The following is a 12,068-nucleotide window of genomic DNA, read 5'->3' on the forward strand; positions in this document are numbered from 1 at the left end:
CAAGCTTATAACTCAGGCATCTCAATGTCAAATATAAAATTAAGCCACACAACCCCCCACTAAGGCAATTTCTCAAATATCACAAGTTTTCAACAATAACAATTATGGTATCACACGAGGCCTCCACATAGGCTAAGCATCACAAATAGGCCTCACAAAGGTTAAACAATAAAGTAAACACTTACCAACCTCTAAAATTCATAGTCTAACTTATTTCACAGTTGACTTCTTAAGAATGATTAACTACTCTTCTCAGTCTAATAGAGGGATAGTTGAACCTACATATAGGATCAAAACTTCACCCGAACAACTATATCAGAGCACTCCCTCTACAAACGATCACCAAAATGATCCCGAACTATAAAGAATGGAAATGGTTCATCAAAAGGAGTCTAATGATACCTATAATGATAAGATTAGGAATAGGGTGTAAAATAGTCCTAAAATCACTTTGAAAATTGAGAGGGTAAAATCAGATTTTATTCGAAAAACACAATCTACAATCAAAGAGGAACTCGTGGTTGTAAAACCCATTAAAATCGATCAAGAAATGAGCTCATATTCATGAAAATACAAATTTTCAAACTTAGGGGAAAAACACCCCAAATCCATATTGAAATCAAGATTAAAAAGGTGTTTCAGGTGATTAAAATTAAAGGAAACGATAAGAATTTGAAAGAGGAACTTACCCACATGAATTTCACCAAGAAAAACTTCCAAGAATCACCTCTCCTAAGCACAAACCGAGTGAAAATGGAGGAAATGGGAGAAATCCCAAATTTAGGTTATATCCATGTTAAAAATGGTTATCGCGATCGTGTGCCACTTACTCTTGCGATCGCGTGCCACTTACTCTTGCGATCGCCAAGGACACAGAGGCTTCACATCGCAATCGCGAGACCCTTGTCCGTGATCACAAAGGATAGGAGAAGGGCTCATCGCGAACTCAAGCCTAAGGTCTGTGATTACAAAGGCCACAGAAAAGACATATCGCGATCTCAAGCCTACGGGCCTCGATCGCGAAGGTCAAAATGACTTGCACCAGAAACCAACAACCAACAACCAACAACTCTAACTCAAGAAAATGATCCCTAAATGGACCCTCTGGAATCGTTAGGGGTAAGATAAAAATGAACTAGACAAGCTACCCCACTAAATTCAACATTCTTGACTCAATGAAATTGTCAGATTTATGAGAAATGGTCCAATGATGGAATTACCCTCCCGGATCACTCTTTAGGCTTAAAACTCAACTTCTCGTGCGAACTCCCAAAACTTAATTTAAGGTCTCAAAAACCTGACCAACTATCTTACTAGCTCAAACTTAATATTGTAGATGCAATGGAACTGACAGAATCTCCATCGGATGCTCGAATCTCTAAATGTTGACCAAAGTAAATTATATTAATATAATTTAAATCAAAAGGATTAAATCACTCTCGATAGCATCGGGGACCAAGCTAACCATTCAAGCAACACAAAGATAAGCATGAAAACACTAAGAGAAAGGGGATAATAGTCATCTCACAATTAAAAGAAGTTACACAAGAAAAAGGGCATTACATTATCCATCACTAAAACACGTGTTTGTCCTCAGATGGAAAGTAAAATAAGTTATCTAGAGGGGCTAAAAGCTGAGTGTATGTACGACGTATGTCAAACTCCACCACCCACAATGCCTCCTCAATAAGTCGGTGGTTCCACTGCACCTTCAGTGAGTCAATATGCTTGGATCTCATCTTTCTAGTTATTCTATCCAAGACAACAATCTGCTCATCCTCAAAGGACAAATTCAAGCCCAAAGAAACTGAATCACATGAGAATCATCATGACGATATCACTTAAGCATCGAGATATAGAATACGAGGTGTACCACTGAAAGGGTCAGAGTTGAAGCCAACCTATCCACACTTGTCCAAAATCTCAAAAGGTCCAATGAACTACGCACTAAGATTTCCATTTTTTCCAAACCTTATCACACCATTGGTGGGTGACACCTTAGGCAAAACCCGCTCACTAATAGCAAATGACACATCTCAGACATGCCTATCTGCATAGCTCTTTTGCCTACTTTGTGCGGTCGCAAGACGTTATTGAATCAACTTCACTCTATCAATGGAGTCTCTCAACAAATTCGTGCCCCAAGGTCATACTCCAAGTGCATCGAAGATCTACACCTTCTCTCATACAAAGCCTTAAACGATGCCATCTGAATGTTGGAATGGTAATTGTTGTTATGAGCAAACTCAACAAGAGGTAGGGATTGGTCCCAATAACCACCAAAATGCATGACACAAGCCCGAAGCATATCTTCAAGCACCTGAATAGTCTGCTCAGACTAACCATCGGTCTGAGAATGGAAAGCGGTACTCAACTTAAGCTTGGTCTCCATCTGCTCCTGCTAATAACACCAAAAATGAGAGATGAATTGCACACCTCTATCAGACATAATAGAAACGGGCACTCTATACGAATGCACAATTTCACGAATGTAGATCCTAGCAAACTACTCCGCATTATTGCTAGTCTTCACCAGAATGAAATGAGTCGACTTGGCAAACCGGTCCATAATCACCCAAACAGAGTCATACTTACCCAAAGTCAAGGGTAATCCAGTCACAAAGTCCATAATAATGCGCTCCTACTTCCACTCAAGGATGGACATCATTTGCATCGAACCACCCAGTTTTTTATGTTCATGCTTCACTTGTTGACAGTTCAAACACTTGGCCACAAATTCCACAATGTGTCTCTTCAAACCACACCACCAATAATACATTTTTGTTTGCCTGGGGTGAATAGAGTATTTAGAACAATGATCCTCCTCCAATATCTTATTCACCCAACCACCAACTCTAGCAACATAAATACGACCACAAATCCTCAAAAATCCCTCTAATTGAAGAGATGCCAACTTAGCTTCACCTTTTAGCACTTTGTCATATATCACTCTAAATTTGGCATCCTTAAATTGGTGTGCACGAATCTAATCCATCAAAGTAGACCTAGCCTCAACAAAGGCTAAAACATGGCGAGGTACAAAAATATCAAGTCAGATTAACTGTCTAGCCAATGTCTAAACCTCGAAAGTCGAAGGTCTCTCATCTGCCTTAAGAAAAACTAAGCTACACATTCTAGGTGCCTCTAACTCAAAGCATTTGCTACCACGTTTACCTTTCCTGGATGATGAAGAATGGTAATGTCGTATCCCTTCAATAATTCCAACCATCTACTCTGTCTCATGTTCAAATTCTGCTAAGAAAAGAGGTACTTAAGGATATAATGGCCGGTAAAAACTTCACAATGCACACCATAGATATTATACCTCCATAACTTCAAGATGAAGACCACTGCCTCTAATGCTAAGTCATGAGTAGGAAAGTTCTTTGCATGCACCTACAACTGTCCAGAAACATAGGCTATGAATCTTCTTTTTTGCATCCAAACACTAACTAGACCAACACTTGAAGCATCACATAATACCATAAATACCATACCCTTATCGAGTAATGCTAAGGTTAATAAATCCTTGAGCTTTTGAAAGATGGCCTTGCACTCATCAGCCCATTAAAATACCAGTCTTCTGAGTCTACTTAGTCAACGGAGCCACTATAAAAGAGAAACTCTGAATAAATCGATGATAATAACCCACTAACTTAATGAAACACCAAATCTTGGTAAAGGAAGTAGGTATCGCCCAATCATGAACTGCCACAACCTTGGCTAGATCAACCATAATACCTTCTTTGGTCACCACATAACCCAATAAAGCCATGTATTCGAGCCAAAACTTGCACTTTGAGAGTTTTACATACAACTTATCCTCTCTCAATCTCAGAAGTATTGTCCTCAAGTGACGAACATTATTGGCCCCATTCTTAGAATAAACCAAGCTATCAATAATAAACACAATCACAAAGGAATCCAAATAAGGCTGAAATACATGGTTCATCAACTTCATAAAAGTGGTCGGGCATTAGTCAGTCCAAAATCCATGACTACAAACTCATAATACCCATAACGAGTCCTAAAAGTAGTCTTTGGGATAACATAGTTGTAAACTCTAAACTGATGGTAGCCTGACCTCAAGTCAATATTAGAGAACATTGACGTACCCTTAAGTTGATCAAACAAATCATTGATGCAGGGAAAATGATAGTTATTCTTCATTGTAGCCTTGTTCAACTATTGATAATCAACACACATACTCATACTACCATCCTTATTATTCACAAATAAGACCGGTGCACCCATGGTGAAACACTAGGCCGAATAAATCCTTTTTGAAATTAGTCTTTCAATTGAGCCTTTAATTTCTTCAACTCCATCGAGGCAATCCCATAAGGAGAGATGGAAATGGGCCTAGTGATCGGCTCCAAGTCAATCACAAAATCAATGTCACGTTCTAGAGGGACACCCAGTAAGTCGGTAGGAAACACATCCATTATGTCTCTTACCACTCTCGTGGTCTCTTAAGGGGATGAATCCCTGGTAAGATCACGAATATAAGCCAAATAAGATAAGCAAACCTTCTCTATAGTACGATGGTCATGAAGAAAAGATATCACTCTCTTCATATACGAACTCATTGCACCCTTCTACACAGTCGAGGTAAACCAGGGTAAGCTAAGGCCACAGTCTTAGATTAACAATCAAGGATCGCATGGTAGGGAGATAATTAATCCATACACAATATCATATCAAAGCATATCAAGTAAAATCAAGTCTTCCTAGCTCTCACTATCAGAAAATGTCACTACATACCCCCGGTGAGGAATCGCCTATCAAGGTAGAGATACTAATAGGCACAACAAGGGACTCACACACATGATCAATATCCACAATAAAAAAAAGTAGAAACATCAGAGTAGGTCGACCCAAGATCAAATAATACTATAGTAGAGCGATGATAGACTGAAATAGTACCTGAGATCACTACATCTGAGGCCTCTCCCTTGGATCTACCCGGTACAACATAAAACTATCTATGATTACCACTAGCCTAAGAGCCACCACAAGCACTACCTCGAGCTCTCTGAGCTCCACCCTTGGTACCACTTCTAGCACCTTTTAAAGTACCCCGTGCCACTGAAGTTGGCATAGAACGAATAGCCTGTGATCCTGACTAGACAACAGAATGAGCACATCTAGGAGAAACATTTGCCTTATGTCCAAATCCAAAATCCTCACAAACAAAACAACCATGAGGATCTGAACCCCGTTGAGAGTAACAAGAAGAGTTTGTATGCCCTCCTTGACCTGAAGATCCACTATGCGGACCTTGATCAATCTAACTAGGCTCGGGACACAACCACCATGTGTACTGTTAATAACAGTCTATATTGCTCGACCCTGATAACTTGATGTGCTCTGGTCTAAAAAATCTCTACATCTGGATGAATGACCACTGCACTAACTTGGCGATGAAACATCTTAGTGCCGCTACCCTGTCTAGCATGTCAAATACTCTCAATCATCCTGGCATGATCAATAATACTTCTGGAACGTACCATATATTAACACAAGAAAGGTTGTGATCTCTTGAATAGAATCGATGAACCCATTTACCAATTTACGGATCTGCTCAAACTCTGTAGGATACTTGACATGGCATAATAGGACAATTCATGAAAATGAGCCTCGTACTCAGAAAATTATAAGGAGCCCTGCTCTAATCTACTAAACTTGTTCCTGTGCTGATCACGAAGGCTATATGGAAAAAACCGCTCAAGAAACACCTTAGTAAACTGCTCCCAACCCAAAAAAGAAGAGCCAATGGGCCTACAAACAGAAACTGATCTCCACCACTTCTTCACTACTTTATAAATTGATGAGAGGTGTAAGACACCCCATGTGCCTCTAAGATACCTAGGTTGAACAATTTGTTTTTGCACTCAGTCAAGACGTCATAAGCCTTCTCTCTTCAGTTATACCGTCAAACCTGGGAGGCACCAATCTAACAAATCTCTCAAAGCTCATCTGCTCGGCAATTGACATGGTTGCACTAGCAGAAAAAAGTGGAGATGCAAATCTCGAAGGTGCCATAGAAGGTACTGAAGAGGAATTAGGAGTATGAAATCCCACACTATGCCCATGAACTAGCGGTGTAGCACAAACTATAATAGGAGAACCTCCAGAAGCCAAAAGAATACCACAAAGAGGGGCACTATCCAGTCTAGCCAATAACCTAACGATGAACTCCTGAAGCATCAAAGTTCTGTCGGGAACCTAATGACGTTGGGTTGGGCCTCTCTCATTAGTCTGCTGCTCAATAACATCATCATGCTCATATATAGACTTAGGTGATACCTCCCTAGCTCATCCATGAACATGTGTTGCTTCTTTCACTTGGCCATGACCCCTAAATCCACTACGTCCCCTACCTCACCCACGAACTGGGGCTCGGGCATCAGGTATTGCCTCTCCCTCTGAGGTGTTGGGTCTAGTCCTCGCCATATGCGTAAAGAGAATAGATTAGAGGTATGCAACACTTTGTATGAATAATTTGCACGAAAGGAATTTCTCCTACTAGGTATCATGCAGCCTCTCGAAGATAAGTACATAAGTCTACATACTGACCCACAAAACTCTGCTAGACACCCTGCTCTTTAACTTATGAAATAGGTGAACCTAGCGCTCTGATACCAATTTATCACGATCTAAAAACTGAGGTCATAATGACACACTCTCGAGAACCACAAATAGTGTGTAAGGTGAATGAAATAACGCATACAAGTGTTCTAAAGGGAAGTCAAGCCACAATCGAAGATAAAGAAAAACAACAAAGAAATTCCTAAAACCCGATGTCATCAGCATAAAAAACATCTAATACATTTCTAGAATCTGGAATACATCTCAAGTCTTTGAAAAGAAATTAAAGAGTGTAAATGATAGATGGAGACCAATGGCGATCTAAAAAGAAGGATCTCACCATACCTCCAAATGGGAAGAAATCGCTAGATCCAATTAGCCGTGTAGATCATCCTAACTAGAATATATATCAAGAAGATAACAGAAGTATGGGTGAGTACAATCCACGTGTACTTAGTAGGTTAGACCGATTGAGTATACTTAACTAATCAGACTTAAGAAATAAACTATGGAATGCTTCTACCTATATAAAATTCCTATTCCAAGTCGGTACTGCCAATCTATACAATAACGGTGTGAATAAGGTACACATATAAGGCTACAGATAATACGCATATCAATAGATAAGCAATTACACAATTCGACATGGCTGACCAATGCAATGTAATGAGATGATGTGGTGGAATCAAGGTTGTCGCACAACCTATTGTATACACCTCGTCGAGCTTTAGCTTCCATAAAAAGACCCATAGGATACTCACAGTCCATAGACCAATCTCAAAATCTATATATCTCATTAACTTGCCACATAGGTCATGGTCAAGGATAAATGTAAGGTATCTCATTTTCTTTCTCAAAAATAGTATTTCTCTACTTTCTCATATACCAGTGAAACATGATACGCTGAATGCGGATGAATGCATCACAACACATACAACACAAGGCATTATCAATTATCAAGAATTTAAATAGTATAAAGTTCCCAAACTCAATAAGTCATGAACACATCCTCATATGATAGGGATAGTAGAAGAAACCATTTGAATTCAATCTTTACCATTTAGAAAGCACTTCTTTCATTTTAAGATGATCAAATATCAATTCAAGCCCCTAACTCGGGCATCTTAATATCAAATATAAAAATAGGCCATACTACCCCTCACTCGGGAAATTTCTCAAATATCATAAGTTTTCAACAACAATTATAAAGGTATCACATGAGACCTTTACATAGGCTAAGCATCACAAAAAGGCCTCACACGGGCTAAACAAGAAAGTCAACACTTACCAACCTCTAAAATTCATACTCCAACTCATTTCACAGTTGACTTCTTAAGAAAGATTAACTATTCATCTCAGTCTAAAAGAGGGATAGACAAACCTATCTCGGAGGCAGAAACTTCACCTGATCAACTCTATCTTCCAAATGATCACCGAAATGATCCCCAACTATCAAGAATAGAATGAGTTCATCAAAAACAGTCCAATGATACCCATAATGACAAGATTAGGAATCAAAGGTAAGATAATCTAAAAATCACTTCAAAAATTAGGAGGCTAAAATCAGATTTTTATTTGAAAAACACAATCTACAATCAAAGAGGAACTTGGGGTTGAAAAACCCATTAAACTCAATCAAGGAATGAGCTCATATTCATGAATATACCAATTTTCCAACGTAGGGAAAAAACCCTTAAAAGCCACATTGAAATAAAGATTTAAAAGGTGTTTCGGATGATAAAAATTGAAGAAAATAATAAGGAGTTGATAATAGAACTTACCCACACAAATTTCACCAAGAAAATCTTTCAAGAATTGCCTCTCCTAAGCTCAAATTGAGTGAAAATGGAGGAAACGGGAGAAATGGGAAAAATCCCAAATTTGGGTTCTGTGTAGGTGAAAATTGATTATCGCGAGCCACTAATTCTCACAATCGCGAAAGACAGAAAGGTTCACATCGCGATCTAAAAGGCTAAGGTATGGAATCATCGTAAATGCAAGTCTAAGGGTCACAATTGTGAAATCTATAGAGAATACATAACACAATCGCGAGCATATGGTCCACGATTGAGAAGTTGAAAATGACCTACACCAGGAACCAACAACTAGCAACTCAAACTCAAGAAAAATGTGTAGGAATGGACCCTCAGAAATTGTTCAGAGTCTGATAAAAATACACTGAACATGCTACCCCACTAAATTCAACATTTTGGACTCAATGGAATCTTTGAATTTCTAAAAAAAGGTCAAATGATAGAAATACCTTCCCGAACCACTCGTTAGGCTTAAAACTCAACTTCTTACCCAAATGTCCAAAACTCAGCCTAAGGCCTAAAAGCCTGACCAACCACCTTTCTGGCTCAAACTTGACGTTCCAGATAAAACATAACTGACAAAATCTCTATTCAACGCTCGAATCTCCAAATATTTGTGAAAGTCAACTTTATCAATATAATTCAACTAAAAAAGATTAAAAAATCACTAAAATCATTCATGATCGCATCGTCGACCACACTAACCATTACTGTGACATGAATTCAGCGTGAAAACACTAAGGGAAAGGGTAAAATGGTCATTTAACAATTAAAAGCAATTCACTAGAAATGGGACATTACAAATGATGAATTTTTATGTGTTGATTGTTGTCAAGGAAAATTGATTACTTGACCATCACCAATGAAGGTTAACATTGAATCCCCTAAATTTTAGAATGTATACATGGGGATATATGTGGACCTATTCACCCATCTAGTGGATTATTTAGAAAATTTAGGATCCCAATCGATGCATGTTCAAGACAGTCTCATATGTGCCTTCTATCATCTAGCAACCTGGTGTTTGTAAAGTTATTGACACAAATAAGACAATTAAGAGCATAATTTTAAGATTATCCCATTAAGTCAATTCACCTTGATAATCTTGGGAATTTGCATCACAAGCTATTGATAATTATTTTTTAACAGTTGGGATAAAACTTGAACATCCTGTAACTCATGTTCATACTCAAAATAGTCTTGTTGAGTCATTTATTAAGCGCCTAAAAGTGGTAGCAAGACCACTTCTTATGAAAACAAAGTAGCCCACTATTGTTTGGGATCATGTTGTCTTGCATGCAACGCTACTTATTTGTCTCATACTGACTCATTATAATAAATACTCTCCGTCACAATTAGTGTTTGGTCATGAACTAAATAAATCTCATCTATGAATTTTTGAATGTGTTGTATATGTCCAGTAGCACCACTACAACGCACTAAGATTGTCATGACCCAAAGTATACCGTAGGCATAACATGACATATAGAATCCCAAGAGGCCGTACACTAGCCACTTAGAATACATCATACAAGATAATAGAAGTAAAAGCTTTAAAAGATAGCATTTAAACATAAAAAGAGTTTGACAAGCGGAAGTCTAACATAAGTCTCAAAGTCATCTAGTACATCATAACGAAAATAATTAGGACGTAACCTATACATCATATACAAAGTTTGAAAACAAAAATGACATAAAAGCAATAATAATCTCGGCCCTCGAACAACGAGGACTCACTAATCTTCAAAATTCCAAAAGGATCAACTAGCCAAGAGTATGGGAAGTAGGAGCGTCGGACCCTATATAAGTGAAACAATGTAGACACAAGTATGTATTAGTACATGGAAGGTACTAAGTATGATAGCAATGCATAAGAATTATGAAATCATGCTAAAAGGACTTTACATGACATGCAATGACCAAGCTAAATCATAAAATAACATGTTAGAAAGTTTAAGTCATAATCATGGTCAATGCAAACTAAACATCTTTAACACTGTTATGACATACTTTAGAAAGTAACCTTAATTAATTATTGTGGGAAGCTTACCATTAACCACCATAGATCATGTGAGATACAACATGAAATTCAGTGTCTATCCCACACCAAAAAGAGATGTCCTTACTTGCCAAGGTAAGAACCATAAACTTGAGCTGAAGTGGATTCAATAACTAATGTATATCTAAGACAAACCTATGGTGGCACATAGTTATGGCCTCTACTAACGGTAGAGCTTCCATCTCAATATCCTATCGGTGCTAAGTATAAATCCCACAGAATAGTCATTAGTCAAAATTCATATCATTATCCATGGAAAGGCACAATTAGTAACCATTCCAAGCTAGAGTTCATTTATAATAGCTCCTTAATCTTGATTCAACTTAGGTGAGAAAACATTTCAACGTTATGAATCCTTTTGTGAGAAAAACCCTTTCACAATCATGTTTTAGTAGTATATGAGAAATTCTTTCGCAACAACAACAACATTGATGCTTTACTCTCAAAGAAATCTTAAATCATTTATATCAATTTCATAAAAGAACATGCATATCTTCATAAATTCATCTTTCATAGTTCATAAACTTAATCATGTGTTCATAGTCTAAAATTCATGGGCCATGCATGGGTTCATGTGAATTCAACTTAAAAACATATAATTACTTCAATTCATGCGTAAAAGGATAGGAAACAATCAATTGAATAATAATAGAAATGGACCCAGTGATAAGTCGGGGATTTTGACTTATTTAGGAATTAACATAAAGAATTCTAATGTCCTCAATGCCTATTTTATACTGTAAGCTGGTGTTAAAGTGTTAATTTGCAACAATGAAGGTAAAAGAGAAAGGAAAGGACATTACCAGGCAAAAAAGAGCGGAAAAGGTGAAAAAGTTGAAGACAAGAAAGGTTGATGATCGCCAAGACCACTCGGTGAGTCACCGAGTGGCTCTTCAGCTCGCCAAAAGTTCCAAAAGGCCAGCCCAGGGAAGAAGCCAACTCGGCGATGGTATGTGCAACTCGGTGAAGCATCGAATGGATCGGCGATGATAATTTTGATCGCCTAAAGTTACAACAAGGAATTGATAAAGGGGCAAGCTGATACGCTCAAATTACACCTCCCTAAAGAAGCATAAACGATCATTATCAAGTAAAGAACCAACCTTGTAGGTTAGGGTCGATCCCACGAGGAAAATGGTTTAGACTTCACTTTAACCAACAATTATATTCGTTTAGTCAAATTACTTCCAGAAACAAGTAATTAAAAGGGGGATTTGTGAAACAAATTGTAAGAATTCCTCAAGTAATCAGTAAACAAAAGACAATTTTGGTTGTTATCAAGATGAGAGAATTAACTAGGGTATACGTGTTCCCCACAAGCTCATAACGCAGTAATCCTAGAAATAGCAATCTTCTCCTAGTGTACTACATGCAAAGTGATAAGTTAGGTATCTCTAAATCCTTGGTTCGACATCTAGAGAATTTCACCCCGCACCTTGGTCTGGCTACGTGTGTATAATTTACTAACATTTACCTTTACCTTATATTAGACATCACATCGATATTTGGCTTAGTTATTACTTCACACCAATCAACACTAGACTATTAGATAGTATCACACTAAATCTATGTTGAAAATTCTTTTCTTGTTGATTACCTCCTTG

Source organism: Solanum stenotomum, chromosome 5 (genome assembly GCF_019186545.1).
Source record: "Solanum stenotomum isolate F172 chromosome 5, ASM1918654v1, whole genome shotgun sequence".
NCBI classification, from domain to species: domain Eukaryota; kingdom Viridiplantae; phylum Streptophyta; class Magnoliopsida; order Solanales; family Solanaceae; genus Solanum; species Solanum stenotomum.